Source organism: Triticum urartu, chromosome 2 (assembly GCF_003073215.2).
Source record: "Triticum urartu cultivar G1812 chromosome 2, Tu2.1, whole genome shotgun sequence".
NCBI classification, from domain to species: Eukaryota; Viridiplantae; Streptophyta; class Magnoliopsida; order Poales; family Poaceae; genus Triticum; species Triticum urartu.
The window spans coordinates 628,787,506-628,804,481 of record NC_053023.1 but is presented as its reverse complement, the minus strand read 5'-3'; positions in this window follow the sequence as shown (position 1 = coordinate 628,804,481).

Genomic DNA, 16,976 nt, shown 5'->3' with positions numbered 1-16,976 from the left:
AATGATTGTGTTTGTCTCATGTGCATATGGGTAGTGCTTTCTCATTAGACCTCATTCTATTCTAATCTCTCCCCTCTAAACCCATCAGATGCCTCCGAGACGTGACCCCGGATTTGCTTTCCCATCGGAGCTCACTAAGTTGATCCAGCAGCAGAATACCCTGATGCAGTTGTTAGTCCAGAACCAAGGCAACAACAAGAACAATCCACCACCACCACCAGTTGATAACTTAGCCCGTTTTCTGAGGTTTCAACCGCCGGTGTTTTCCAGTAGCACCGAGCCCATAGTAGCAGATGATTGGCTCCGCAGGATTGGAAGGGAGTTAACCACTGCAGGATGTACCGATGCTGAGAAGGTGCATTTTGCCGCACATCAGTTGGATGGACTAGCAGCCTCATGGTGGGAGAATTACACTGTCACCTACCCTATAGCCACGGTGACATGGGATCAGTTTCAGCAAGCTTTCCGCACAGCCGATGTTTCAACTAGAGCCATGAAAATGAAGAAGCGTGAGTTTCGCAACTTACGCCAGGGGAACCGTACTGTGGCTCAGTACGTGGATGAGTTTAGCAAGTTATCTCGCTATGCCCCTGATGATGTGGCCACAGATGCTGCAAAGCAGGAGAAGTTTATGGAAGGGCTGAATGATGAGATGAGCATGCAGTTGATGGTGGCAACATTCAACAACTACCAGGAGTTGGTATATAAGGCTCTTGTGATTGAAGGGAAGCAGCAGCAGATTGAGAACCGTAAGAGGAAGTATGGACAAGGGAGGTATAACTTAGGAGCTCAGCAGAAGCCTCGCCTAACCCCGAACTCGGGAGGAATTGTTCATAACCATGGAGGCCACACCCATAATGGAGGAAGTAACCATAACCATACTGGCCCAAGGAATGGGAATGGGAATGGAGCAAGCAACAATCAGAACCGCCCCAATCCAACCACACCCGCCAAGAGAGACCTAAGCCACGTTACTTGTTTCAAGTGCGGGAAGACTGGACACTATGCCATGGAGTGCCCTAAAGGGAAGAATGGAAATGGAAATGGGAGCGCTGGAAGAAGCCCAATCTATTCAACAAAGGAAAAGTGAAGCATGTTAATGTGGAGGAGGTTGAAGAGCAGCCTGACGCGGTTATTGGTAAGTTTTTGATTAAGTCATTTACCGCTCTTGTTCTTTTTGATACTCGTGCATCGCATTCATACATATCAAGGGGATTCGCGGATAAGTTTAGACTACCAACCCAAACCCTTAGGACCCCTCTGTTAGTAAGTTCACCTGGAGAAGAGTATATGGCTAGTCGATGGTGCGACCAGATACCCTTAACCATTGGCAACCATGTTTTTCCGTCCGACCTAATTATCTTGGAGTCACAAGGATTGGATGTGATATTTGGAATGGACTGGATGTCAAAGTACGGAGGAAGCATTGACTGTGTTAGTAGGTCAATTTGTCTCACCACCCTTGGGGGGGAAAGGATCAAGTATGTATCTAGGCATGCGCCAAGAAGTAGCCAAGTAAATACCCTCACGGGAGTTGTTCAGGAGGAAGTGCCTGTAGTAAAGGATTACCCAGATGTTTTCCCAGAGGAGTTACCAGGCATGCCACCGGATCGAGATATTGAGTTTTTGATCGAATTATTACTAGGTACAGGGCCAATATCCAAGAGACCCTATCGGATGCCCGCGAATGATCTGGAGGAGATTAAGAAACAGATCAAGGAGTTATTGGAGAAAGGTTACATTCGACGGAGTTCATCACCATGGGGAGCCCCAGTGCTTTTGGTCGAAAAGAAGGATAAGTCCCTAAGAATGGTTGTTGATTATCGGGCCTTGAATGAAGTGACGATCAAGAACAAGTACCCACTGCCAATGATCAACGATCTGTTTGAGCAACTGCAAGGAGCTAAGGTGTTTTTGAAGATCGATTTACGATCAGGATACCATCAGTTGAAGATTCGAGAGAAGGATATACCCAAGACAACTTTCACCACACGGTACGGGCTATACGAATATACGGTCATGTCGTTTGGACTAACTAACGCCCCTGCCTATTTCATGAGCATGATGAACAAGGTGTTCATGGAGTATTTGGACAAGTTCATTGTGGTATTTATTGATGATATAATGGTATACTCGAAGAATGAAGAGGAGCACAAGGAGCATTTGCGTTTAGTTCTCGAGAAACTCAGGGAACACCAATTGGATGCCAAGTTCAGCAAATGCGAGTTTTGGTTGAAGAAAGTCGGATTCCTTGGACATGTTATATCATGAGAAGGTATAGCAGTAGACCCCACCAAGGTTCAGTCAGTCACTGAATGGTTGGCACCCACCTCAGTTAGCGAGATCCGCAGTTTTTTTGGACTCGCAAGATACTATCGGAGATTCATTGAGAATTTTTCCAAGATCACGAAGCCAATGACAGAATTATTGAAGAAGGATACCAAGTTTAAATGGATGGAAGATTGCGAGGCAAGTTTCCAGGAGCTGAAGAAACTTTTGACTACAGCCCCAGTGCTGACACTTCCAGATATACGTAAGGATTTCCAGGTGTATTGTGATGCCTATTATTGCGACGCCTATCACCAAGTTCACGAGTGCAGTAAATGACTTAAACAAAAACTTACCTATTACTGCATCAGGCTGAGCTTCAACCTCCTCCACGCTAACGTGGTTCACCTGTCCCCTGTTGAAAGGGTTCGGCTTCTTCCCAGAGCTTCCATTGCTATTTCCATTTTGTATTTCAGGGCATTCATTGGCATAATGTCCGGTCTTCGAACACTTAAAGCAAGTTACTTGGCTCAGGTCCTTCTTGGCTGGGGTTGATGGGTTGGTGCGATTCTGGCCATTGCTTCCTCCATTCCCATTACCATTCCTGGTGCCATTGTGATTGTGCGAGCTACCTCCTTCATAAGTATGCTGAAAATGTCCTCCCGGTCTAGGGGTAAAACGTGGCTTCTGCTGAGCTCCTGAAGTGTACTTTCCTTGTCCATACTTCCTCTTGCGATTTTCAATTTGCTGTTGCTTCCCTTCAATCATAAGAGCACGATCTACCAACTCCTGGTAGTTGTTGAAGGTTGCTACCATCAACTGCATGCTCAACTCATCATTCAGTCCTTCCAGAAACTTCTCCTGCTTTGCTGCATCCGTAGCGACGTCATCTGGGGCATAACGTGCTAACTTACTAAAGTCCTCCACATACTGGCCTACTTTCTGTCCTCCTTGGCGCAAGTTGCGAAACTCACGCTTCTTCATGGCCATAGCTCCTGCTGAAACATGGGCAGTACGATAAGCCTGCTAAAACTGGTCACATGTGACAGTGTCGACAGGGAAAGTGGCTGTGAAATTCTCCCACCATGATGCTGCCGGTCCTTCAAGCTGATGTGCGGCAAACTTCACCTTCTTCGCATCTGTGCATCCTGCTGTCGTCAACTCTCTAGCTGTCTTGCGGAGCCAATCATCTGCTACTATCGGCTCGGTGCTACTGGAAAACACCGGCGGATTTAGCCTAAGAAAATGGGCTAAGTGATCAACAGGTGGTGGTGGTGGTGGGTTATTGTTGTTGTTGTTCCCCTGATTCTGATTCTGGACTAGCAACTGCATCAATGTGTTCTGCTGCTGGATCAACTGGGTGAGCTATGGTGGAAAGGTAAATCCGGGGTCACGTCTCGGAGGCATCTAAGGGTTTAGAAAAGATGAGATGTAAGAATAGAGGGGGTCTAAAGAGAAAACACTACCCATATGCACATGAGGCAAAAACAAACAATTCACTTCATTCAATCAAACAAGGGCATACAATCGATCTAACTATCGCAAAAGTGCTCAGACTACTATATTTACATGGTGGACTACTACTACTGATGAGGTGGTCTACTAGAAATATTCTTCGGTTGCAGACTCCATGATATCTGCTCCAGCTTCATCAACATAGTCATCATCGCTTTCGTCTAGGTCCGAGTCTGTGTCCTCGATGATGATGTAGTCTTCTGGGCTAATCTCCTTAGGTTCTTCGTCTTCATCTACTGGTGTAGGGTCTCCCATAAATATCCCGATCTTCTTGATCAGATCGTCATTCTTCTCCACCAATACTTCAATTTCCTCTTCATAATCTTCACGTGTAGCCTTGAGTTCTTCCTCCAGTTCCTTGATTCTAGTCTTAGCCTTCTTCAGATCTATCATGTCGGCGCACATCTGGTTCTCCTGTCGTCGAATGTGCTGGTTTAATTCCTGGATAAAAGCTGCAATTGATCTATCCTTCCTGGTGCTGATCATCTCCCAGTGCTCATCTCGGCGCCCACAATTCTGGTAGATTGTATCCTTGAGATCATTGCAGTAGACTTCTCCAATGCGTCCCATGGCGATGTGAGCTGACATGCTCTTTCCTAGACTCCAAGTTGGTGCATCAAAAGAAAACTCTATGGGCTCAGTGACTGGCATGAACGTCCTTCCTGGAACTTGAACTTGAATCATCCAGCGCTCTTCTTCAGGTAAAGTGGCTTTGTAGGTTCCGGTGAAGCTTGGTACTCCTATGTTCAGGTATCTAGTGACTTCCTTCAAGTGACGTCCAAAGGGTGTATCTTCATCTGGTTGTGTGAACTTGTTCCTCGCATCCACCATCCTAAAAGAGTAGAAAAGATGAGAGGTCAGAAAGGAAGAGAGTGAATAGTGATCTAGGTCTTTAGCTTAGTGGTCGTGTCCTATAGTCAGCGTGTGCTCTGATACCATCTCTGTAGCGACCAGACCTCAAATAGTCTGATCTCTGTGCTCCGGTGTCATCCCTGGATCAGTAATGCTGACACCACACAGTACTCGGAGGATTTATAACAGAGTAGCAATCACACACTTATTACATCGAGTGACTCCATAGAGGACTTATTACAATAAATATGGCTTAAGGCCATCTAATAACGATAACAGCGGAAGGCTTGGAAGATAAGTGAGTCCATCAACTCCAACGACATCACTAAGTATAGAACCACGACCTAAAAACTCCTTAATCATCGTCTGAAAAGTCTGCACCATTAACGTTGCAGCCCGAAACGGGTCAGCACATGGAATATGCTGGCAAGGTAACACATAGATAATAATGGAATGAAACAGCTATAGTATATGCATATTTGGCTGGTGGAAAGCTCTATGGTTACAGTTTTGCGTCAAGCCATTTTTTTCCTACTTCAAAGGAATAAAATTTATTTAACTATCATGGTAGCTGTTAAACATTGAGAATGGTTGACAGCATTCTCAATCCCAATTAAGCATCATCATTAAACAAAACCCAACAAAATTTATTTAGAGTAACATGTTGAGATTCACATGATAATCCAAGTACTAGATACTCAAGATGTCCATAACCGGGGACACGGCTAACCATGATTAGTTTATTACACTCTGCAGAGGTCTGCGCACTTTTCCCCACAAGACTCGATCGCCTCCGTTTGGTTTCTTGCACTACACGGTGTTTGAGAAGACGGATTACCGAGACATAGTCTTTCAAAAGCGCTAGCACCTTACGATCGGGTAGACCGTACCACCTACATCCCCTACATCTGCTAGTCTACCACTGTAAGAGTTCGCACGACTTAGTCAACTATGCTAGAGCCCATAATAGCTTGTGGCTGCACACGGAAGTTTCTAGTATGAATAGTCTCATGATCCCTTTGAGCCTGGGTGGCGGTCCAAAAGAAATCAGGCAAGTCCTGGAATACCCAGCTACCTCAATCCACCCAGATGTGTGTTTAAGTTGCCACCTTAGATAAACCATTAATTAACAAACTCACATCTGTCATGGATATCACTCACCCAATCCACGTCTACTAGCATAGCATGGCACAATAAGCAAATGTAGAAGTAACTCCCAAAGGTTTGAAAGTAAACAGGTAATAGCTACTACCTCAACTACTTCCCATCCCACAATTTAATTAGATCCTAATCATGCAATGTGTGAGGATTGATCTAATGCAATAAAACTGGGTAGTAGGAAAGGTATGATCAAAGTGTTACTTGCCTTGCTGATGATCCGGGAAACCTAGCGATTCGAAGTAACAAGCGGCGCACTCTGGGTATTCTGTCGCAGACAAACAAACAAGCATACAATAAGTACTCATCTAATGCATAGATAAAAGTCAAATAAGAGATCTAACCAGAAGGTTCAACTTAAGAACTCCGGCTTCCAAAAAAGAATCAAATCGAACGAAACAATGAAAGTCAAACGGCGAAAGAAAACAACTTCGTTCTACTAATCTGGATCTAAGGCAATTTTTACAGTAGCAAAAACTTGTTTAAGTTGGTTAAACGGATAGAGGGTTTCGAGACGAAACTCCATGCGCTTGAATCGCCCGATTCCGATAAACGAGCGAAAAGATATACTAAAAAGAAAATCGGATCAGGAATCGCGATCAGAAAAATCGCGGATTTAATCCGAGAAAAAGAAAAACGACGAACGTTCATTAGAACGAACAAACGGACGAACGCTCGCTATTTAAATAAATCGGAAAAACCAATCTATTTAAAAAAACAAAACTAAAAAACCGACGGAAAAACCGGACGGTTTTTCAAAAAAATTAAAAAAACCAGCACGGAAATCGAGGCGACCTCGGGCGGCGAGGCGGCGGCAGGCGCTGGCGGCGGTGGGTGGCGGCGCGCTAGGGTTTGGGGCGCGTCGGGTGGGCTGCGGGGGTCGGGTTCCCCAGCTTATAAAGCCTTCTCGGGCCGGTGTCCAGGTCGGACACAGCCCGTAGGTCGGTGCGACTTTTTTTTAAATAATTACGCGCAGAAGAAAAATAAAAAGAAATACTAAATGGACTCCAAAAATCCCGAAATAAATTTTCCCGGGCTTCTAAAATCAAGCCGCACAAGGTGAACATTTATTTGGGGCCTAAATGCAATTTTGAAAAATGCACATTTTTCCTAAATTCAAATAAAATAACGAAAAACTCCGAAATAAAATCTTATTTGATTTTATTATTAAATCCTCAATATTTATTTATTTTGGGAAAGTCATTTTATTCCTTCTCTCATATTTTTGTAATAGAAATAATTGACGATAAAATAACAAAATCAAATGATCCTATTCTCAAAATTTGAGAAAACTCAAATATGAAAATAATGGAATCCCCAACTTTCTCCGTGGGTCCTTGAGTTGCGTAGAATTTCTAGGATCAACCAAAATGCAAAATAAAATATGATATGCATAGATGATCTAATGTATAACATTGCAAATTGAAAATTTGGGATGTTACAATCGTATTCGATAGAGGAACACAGTTTACCTCAAAGTTTTGGCATCAGTTGCACCAGACTTTGGGAACGAGATTGGAGTTCAGTACAACATTTCACCCTCAGACGGATGGACGGACCGAGAGAGTCAACCAGATTGTAGAGGACATGTTGAGGGCTTGTGCGCTAGATTATGGATCTAGTTGGGATGACAATTTGCCTTACGCAGAGTTCTCATATAACAATAGTTACCAAGCCAGTTTGAAGATGGCACCATTCGAAGCCCTGTATGTACGAAGGTGCAGAACACCATTGATGTGGGATGAAGTTGGAGACCGACAGTTGTTTGGACCAGACTTGATCAAAGAGTCTAAGGAGAAATTTAAACAAATTCGAGTTAGACTGCAGATAGCTCAGTCCAGACTGAAGAGTTATGCAGATTCGAAACGCAAGGAGGTAACCTATGAAATTGGAGATAGAGCATATCTGCGAGTATCACCTTTGCGAGGAGTGAAATGTTTTGGAGTTAAGGGAAAGTTAGCCCTGAGATTTGTAAGACTGTATCGTGTTTTGGAACGGATGGGAGAAGTTACCTACAAGTTGGAGTTACCTGAAGGACTGTCAGGAGTTCACGATGTGTTTCAAGTTTCCCAGTTGAAGAAGTGGCATGCTGAGATGGCCGATATACCGCTAAGAGATACTGTACCCTTGGAGGCGATTCAGTTGGACATTGATTTGACTTATGAGGAGAAGCCAGTCAAGATTTTGGAGTTTGCCAGTTGAGTCACCCGCAGCAAGGTTATCAAGTTTTGCAAAGTTCAGTGGAGCCACCATACCGAGGATGAAGCCACCTGGGAACGAGAGGATGATCTTCGCAAAGACCACCCACACCTATTTTCTAGCCAACCCGAATCTCGAGGGCGAGATTCATCTTAAGGGGGGTAGGTTTGTAAAATCCCAAATTTTCAATTTGGAATGTTATACATAGATCATTCTAGCATATCATATTTTATTGCATTTCGTCTCGCGATCCTCGAAATCCTAAGCAACTCAAGGACCCTCGGAGAGAGTTGGGGATTTCCCGGTTTTCAAATTTGATTATTATCAAATATTGAAACGAGGATTTTTGGTTTTAATTATTTCTCTCTCTGAAAATATTTCATATTGAAATATATGAGAGGAGATAATATGACTTCTCCAAAATAATTGAAATATTGGAGGAAAAATATTAAAATCAAATATTTGATTTTATTTGGATTTTATTGCAATTTTGTTTGCATTAGAAAAATTGCACGTTTTCAAAATTGCATTTTAGGGCCAAGAAAATGTTCATCTTGTTCTAAATGTTTCATTTAGATGTGAAAATTTGATTTGGCATTTTTAGATTTTTATTTTATTTTCTAGGATTTATTTTCTGTTCGGCGGAATTGTTTAAAAAAAACTTCGGGCGCCGACTGGGCCGAAACCCAGCCGGGCCGGCCCATCTCCCGCGCCGCCGTCTCCTCCAGGACGCGCGCCGCCGCCGACTCAGACAGGAGTCCGAGCCGGACTCCTCCGTTGCCGCCTTGCCCCCTCCTCCAAGCCACCCCCCTCCTTTATATACCGCCGCTGCCCCCTCCACCACCACCCAACCCCGCTGCCCCGCAGCCGCCTCCAGAGCCGCGCCGCCGCCGCCCCTCGCCGCGCCGCCTCGCCCCGCCGCCCCGGAAGCCCACCGCCTCGCCCCGCCGCGGGAGCCCCGCGTCTCGCCGGACCAGACGAGGTAGCCGTTCGCCGCCGGGTTTTTTTAGAAAACCGATTCGTTTTTTTAGAAAAAAACCCTAGTTCGTTTTTTAGATCGGTTTGCCGGTTTTTCCCGGTTCTTCTATTTAGCGGACATTCATCCGTACGTTCGTTTAAAAGAATGGTTTTCAGTCGTTAGTTACAAACAACGAACGCTCGTTCGTTAGTCTGTTCGTCAGTTTTCTTTTTCTCAAATTTTTCCGCGATTATTTTCAATCGTGATTTCTGATCTGATTTTCGTTTCAGTTTATCTTTTCGCTCGTTTATCGGAATGAGGAGATTCAAGCGCCTAGATCTTCGTCTCGAGACCCTCTTTCTGTTTAATCAACTTAAACAAGATTTTGCTACTGTAAAATTTGACCTTAGTCCAGATTAGTAAACGGATCTTGTTTCTTTCGCCGTTTGAGTTTCGTTGCTCCGTTTGATTTATTCTTTTTGCAAACCGGAGTTCTTAAGTTGAACCCTCTGGTTAGATCTTCTTATTTGAGATTTACCCGTGCTTATTTGCTTGATTGCTTATGTATGCTATTGTTTGTTTGCGATAGAATTCCTGTTGTGCGAAGAGTGCTACATCGAATCCCTAGGTTTCGCGGATCGTCAGCAAGGCAAGTAACACATTGATCATACTTTTTCCATACCTAGTTTTATGCATTAGTTTCAATCCTCAAACATTGCATGATTAGGATGCCATTAACACGTGGGTTGGGAAGTAGTTGAAGAGGTAGAACCTATTGCCCTGTTACATTCAAACCCTTGGGAGTTACTTCTACGCGTTGCTTATATTGCTATGCTATGCTCGTAGACCTGGTTTGGGTGAGTGAAATCCATGACAGATGTGAGATTGTTAATTAATGGTTCAACTTAAGGTGGCAACTTGAATACACATCTGGGTGGATTGAGGCACCTGGAGAACCCAGTGTTGCCTGTATTTTTTTGGAAATCCCGGGGTTCCGTGTGATTTTCCTATGGACCGCCACCCAGGCTCAAAGGGAACTGAGATGATTCATGCTAGAAACTTCCGTGTGCAGCCACAAGCTATTATGGGCTCTAGCATAGTTGAGTAAGTTACGTGAAGCTCTCGAAGAGGTAGATCAGTAGGTAGTGGGTTGTAGGTTTGGTATGGTCTGCCTGGAGTAGAGAGTTAATGTTTCTGAAAGACTGTGTCTCGGTCATCCGTTTCTCAAAAACCATGTAGTGTGAGAAATTCAACAGAGGCGATCGAGTCTTGTGGGGAAAAGTGCGCAAACCTCTGCAGAGTGTACAAACTAATCATGGTTATCGATGTCCCCGGTTATGGACAATCTCGAGTATCTAGTACTTGGAGTATCTTAAGTATCTCATCACTCTTTATATTAATATTGTTTGGTTGATAATTACTTTAATTGGGATTGAGTTGGAGGAACCTTCTCAATGATGTTTCAACTACCATGATAGTTAAATTAAAATCTATTCCTTTTTGTAGGAAAAAATTGGCTTTTCGCAAAAACTATAACCATAGAGCTTTCCACCGGCCAAATATGCATGTAGTGATAGCATTATTCGGTTCTTGCTCTACTGTGGTATATTGCCAGCATATTCCATGTGCTGACCAATTTTGGGCTGCAACATATTATGTTGCAGACTTTCCAGACGAGGAGTAAGGTTCGTTAGGTCGTTGCCGTGCAGCTCAGCTATGCCGTTGGAGTTGATGGACTCACTTTATCTTCCAAGCCTTCCGTTGTTATCTTCTTAGATGGCCTTAAGACATATTTATTGTAATAAGTTCTCTTTTTGGACATTCGATGTAATAGGTGTGTGTTTGCTGCTCTGTTATAAATCCTTCGAGTATTGTGTGTGTCAGCATTACCGGTCCAGGGATGACATGGAAGCACAGAGACTTGACCGTTTGAGGTCGGGTCGCTACATGGTGCGATCTATGATGTCTCTTACCGATTTACCACTATCTTTTTGGGGTTATGCATTAGAGACAGTTGCATTCACATTAAATAGGGCACCGTCTAAAAATTTGTTGAGATGACACTGTATCAACTGTGGTTTAGCAAGAAACCTAAGCTGTCATTTCTTAAAGTTTGGGGTTGCGATGCTTATGTGAAAAAGTTTCAGCCTGATAAGCTCAAACCCAAATCAGAGAAGTGCTTCTTCATAGGATACCCAAAAGAAACTGTTGGGTACACCTTCTATCATAGATCCTAAGGCAAGATCTTTGTTGCTAAGAGTGGATCCTTTCTAGAGAAGGAGTTTCTCTCGAAAGAAGTGAGCGGAAGGAAAGTAGAACATGATGAGGTAATTGTACCTTCTCCCGAATTGGAAAGTAGTTCATCATAGAAATCAGTTCCAGTGATGCCTACACCAATTAGTGAGGAAGTTAATGATGAACATCATGAAACTTCAGATCAAGTTACTACCGAACCTCGTAGGTCAACCAGTGTACGTTCTGCACCAGAGTGGTACGGTAATCCTATTCTAGAAGTCATGTTACTAGACCATGACGAACCTACGAACTATGAGGAAGCGATGATGAGACCAGATAACGCGAAATGGCTTAAGGCCATGAAATCTGAGATGGGATCCATGTATGAGAACAAATTATGGACTTTCATTGACTTGTTCGATGATTGGTGAGCCATTCAGAATAAATGGATCTTCAAGAGGAAGACAGACGCTGATAGTAGTGTTACTATTTGCAAAGCTCAAATTGTTGCAAAAGGTTTTCGACAAGTTCAAGGTGTTGACTACAATGAGATTTTCTCACTCGTATCGATGCTTAAAAGTCTGTCTGAATCATGTTAGCAGTTGCCGCATTTTATGAAATCTGGCAAATGGATATCAAAACTACATTCCTTAATGGATTTATTAAAGAAGAGTTGTATATGATGCAACTAGAAGGTTTTTTCAACCCTAAAGATGCTAACAAAGTGAGCAAGCTTCGGTGATCCATCTATGGACTAGTGCAAGCCTCTCAGAGTTGGAATATACACTTTGATAGTGTGATCAAAGCATATGGTTTTATACAGACTTTTGGAGAAGCCTGTATTTACAAGAAAGTGAGTGGGACCTCTGTAGCATTTTTGATATTATATGTAGATGACATATTGTTGATCGGAAATGATACTGAATTTCCGAATAGCATAAAAGGATACTTGAATAAGAATTTTTCAATGAAAGATCGCGGTGAAGATGCTTGTATATTGGGCATCAAGATCTATAGAGATAGATCAAGACGCTTAATTGGACTTTCACAAAGCACATTCCTTGATAAAGTTTTGAAGAAGTTCAAAATGGATCAAGCAAAGAAAGGGTTCTTGCCTGTGTTACAAGGTGTGAAGTTGAGTAAAGACTCAAAACCCGACCACGACAGAAAATAGAAAGAGAATGAAAAGTCATTCCCTGTGCCTCAGTCATAGGCTCTATAAAGTATGCTATGATGTGTACCAGACCTATTGTATACCTTAGCATGATTTTGGCAAGGGAGTACAATTGTGATCTAGCAGTAGATCACTGGACAGCGGTTAAAATTATCCTTAGAGAACTAAGGAAATATTTCTCGGTTGTGGAGATGATAAAAGAGTTCATCGTAAAGAGTTATGTCGATGCAAGATTTTGACATCGATCTAGATGACTCTAAGTCTCGATCTAGATACATATTGAAAGTGGGAGCAATTAGCTAGAGTAGCTCCATGTAGAGCATTGTAGACATAGAAAATTTGCAAAATACATACGGCTCTGAATGTGGCAGACCCATTGACTAAACTTCTCTCACAGGCAAAACATGATCACACCTTAGTACTCTTTGGGTGTTAACCACATGGCGATGTGAACTAGATTATTGACTCTAGTAAACCCTTTGGGTGTTGGTCACATAGTGATGTGAACTATTGGTGTTAAATCACATGGTGATGTAAATTGGATTATTAACTCTAGTGCAAGTGGGAGACTGAAGGAAATATGCCCTAGAGGCAATAATAAAGTTATTATTTATTTCCTTATTTCATGATAAATGTTTATTATTCATGCTAGAATTGTACTAACCGGAAACATAATACTGTTGGAAATATGCCCTAGAGGCAATAATAAATTGATTATTATTATATTTCCTTGTTCATGATAATCGTTTATTATCCATGCTATAATTGTATTGATAGGAAACTCAGATACATGTGTGGATACATAGACAACACCATGTCCCTAGTGAGCCTCTAGTTGACTAGCTCGTTGATCAATAGATGGTTATGGTTTCCTAACCATGGACATTGGATGTCATTGATAACGGGATCACATCATTAGGAGAATGATGTGATGGACAAGACCCAATCCTAAGCCTAGCACAAGATCATGTAGTTCGTATGCTAAAGCTTTTCTAATGTCAAGTATCATTTCCTTAGACCATGAGATTGTGCAGCTCCCGGATACCGTAGGAATGCTTTGGGTGTACCAAACGTCACAACGTAACTGGGTGACTATAAAGGTGCACTACAGGTATCTCCGAAAGTGTCTGTTGGGTTGGCACGAATCGAGACTGGGATTTGTCACTCCGTGTCACGGAGAGGTATCTCTGGGCCCACTCGGTAGGACATCATCATAATGTGCACAATGTGATCAAGGAGTTGATCACGGGATGATGTGTTACGGAACGAGTAAAGAGACTTGCCAGTAACGAGATTGAACAAGGTATCGGGATATCGACGATCGAATCTCGAGCAAGTATCGTACCGCTAGACATAGGGAATTGTATACGGGATTGATTAAGGGGGCGCAGCCCCTCCCCTTCCCTATATATATGAGGCCTAGGGCTGCCCATAACAGACGCGATTCGATCTCTCGTTGGTGCAGCCCTGCATCTCTCTCTCCCTCCTCTTCTGTGGTGCTTGGCGAAACCCTGCAGGATTGCCACGCTCCTCCATCACCACCACGCCGTTGTGCTGCTGCTGGATGGAGTCTTCCTCAACCTCTCCCTCTCTCCTTGCTGGATCAAGGCGTGGGAGACGTCACCGGGCTGTACGTGTGTTGAATGCGGAGGTGCCGTGCGTTCGGCACTTGGTCATCGGTGATTTGAATCACGACGAGTACGACTCCATCAACCCCGTTCACTTGAACGCTTCCGCTTAGCGATCTACAAGGGTATGTAGATGCACTCTCCTTCCCCTCGTTGCTGGTCTCTCCATAGATAGATCTTGGTGACACGTAGGAAAATTTTGAATTTCTGCTACGTTCCCCAACAGTGGCATCATGAGCTAGGTCTATGCGTAGTTTCTATGCACGAGTAGAACACAAAGTAGTTGTGGGCATTGATTTTGTTCAATATGCTTGCCGTTACTAGTCTTATCTTAATTCGGCGGCATCGTGGGATGAAGCGGCCCGGACCAACCTTACACGTACTCTTACGTGAGACCGGTTCCACCGACAAACATGCACTAGTTGCATAAGGTGGCTGGCGGGTGTCAGTCTCTCCCACTTTAGTCGGATCGGATTCGATGAACAGGGTCCTTATGAAGGGCAAATAGCAATTGGCATATCACGTTGTGGCTTTTGCGTAGGTAAGATGCGTTCTTGCTAGAAACCCATAGCAGCCACGTAAAACATGCAAACAACAATTAGAGGACGTCTAACTTGTTTTTGCAGGGTATGCTATGTGATGTGATATGGCCAAAAGTATGTGATATGTGATGTATGAGATTGATCATGTTCTTGTAATAGGAATCACGACTTGCATGTCGATGAGTATGAAAACCGGCAGGAGCCATAGGAGTTGTCTTTAATTTATTTATGACCTGCGTGTCAACATAAACGTCATGTAATTACTTTACTTTTATTGCTAACCGTTAGCTGTAGTAGTAGAAGTAATAGATGACGTGACAACTTCATGAAGACACGATGATGGAGATCATGGTGTCATGCCGGTGACGATGATGATCATGGAGCCCCAAAGATGGAGATCAAAAGGAGCAAAGTGATATTGGCCATATCATGTCACTATTTGATTGCATGTGATGTTTATCATGTTTATACATCTTATTTGCTTAGAACTACGGTAGTAAATAAGATGATCCCTCATTAAAATTTCAAGAAAGTGTTCCCCCTAACTGTGCACCGTTGCGACAGTTCGTAGTTTCGAAGCACCACGTGATGATCGGGTGTTAGATTCATACGTTCATATACAACGGGTGTTGACGAGCCTAGCATGTACAGACATGGCCTCGGAACACATGCAAAACACTTAGGTTAACTTAACGAGCCTAGCATGTACAGACATGGCCTCGGAACACAGAAGACCAAAAGGTCGAGCATGAGTCGTATGGTAGATACGATCAGCATGAAGATGTTCACCGATGTTGACTAGTCCGTCTCACGTGATGATCGGACACGGCCTAGTTGACTCGGATCAAGTAATCACTTAGATGACTAGAGGGATGTCTATCTGAGTGGGAGTTCATAAGATGAACTTAATTATCCTGAACATAGTCAAAAGGATTTTGCAAATTATGTCGTAGCTCACGCTATAGTTCTACTGTTTAGATATGTTCCTAGAGAAAAATTAGTTGAAAGTTGATAGTAGCTATTATGCGGACTAGGTCCGTAAACTGAGGATTGTCCTCATTGCTTCATAGAAGGCTTATGTCCTTAATGCACCGCTCAGTGTGCTGAACCTCGAACGTCGTCTGTGGATGTTGCGAACATCTGACATACACGTTTTGATAACTACATGATAGTTCAGTGCGTAATGCTAAATGGTTTAGAATTGAGGCACCAAAGATGTTTTTGAAACCTCGCAGAATATATGAGATGTTCCAAGGACTGAAATTGGGATTTCAGGTTCGTGCCCACGTCAAGAGGTATAAGACCTCTGACGATTTTCTTAGCCTACAAACTAAGGGAGAAAAGCTCAATTGTTGAGCTTGTGCTCAGATTGTCTGAGTACAACAATCACTTGAATCAAGTGGGAGTTAATCTTCCAGATGAGATAGTGATGTTTCTCCGAAGTCATTACCACCAAGCTGCTAGAGCTTCGTGATGAACTATAATATATCAGGGACATATATGATGATCCTTGAGATATTCGTGATGTTTGACACCGCGAAAGTAGAAATCAAGAAGGAGCATCAATTGTTGATGGTTGGTGAAACCACTAGTTTTAAGAAGGGTAAGGTCAAGAAGGGATACTTCACGAAACGGCAATTCAGCTGCTGCTCTAGTGAAGAAACCCAAGGTAGAACCCAAACCCGAGACTAAGTGCTTCTGTAATAAGGGGAACAAACCACTAGAGCAGTATTACCCTAGATACTTGGTAGATGAGAAGGCTGGCAAGGTCGATGGAAGTATATTGGATATACATTGTGTTGATGTGTACTTTACTAGTACTCCTAGTAGCACCAGGGTATTAGATACCGGTTCGGTTGCTAAGGGTTAGTAACTCGAAATAAAAGCTACGGAATAGACGGAGACTAGCTAAAGGTGAGATGACGATATGTGTTGGAAGTATTTCCAAGGTTGAACAAATATCGTGCGCTCCCTCTACCATCGAGATTGGTGCTTGCGTTGAGCATAGACATGATTGGATTATGCCTATCGCAATACGGTTATTCATTTAAGGAGAATAATGGTTACTCTGTTTATTTGAATAATACCTTCAATGGTCTTACACCTAAAATGAATGGTTTATTGAATCTCGATCATAGTGATACACATGTTCATGCCAAAAGATAGTAATGATAGTACCACCTACTTGTGGCACAGCCACGTAAGTCATATCGGTATAAAATGCATGAAGAAGCTCCATGTTGATGGATCTTTGGACTCACTCAATTTTGAAAAGTTTGAGACATGCGAACCATGTCTATTGGTGTGTATGCATGAAGAAACTCCATGCAAATGGACCGTTTGGACTCACTTGATTTTGAATCACTTGAGGCATGCAAATCATACCACATGGGCAAGATGACTGAAAGCCTCGGTTTCAGTAAAATGGAACTGGAAAGCAAATTGTT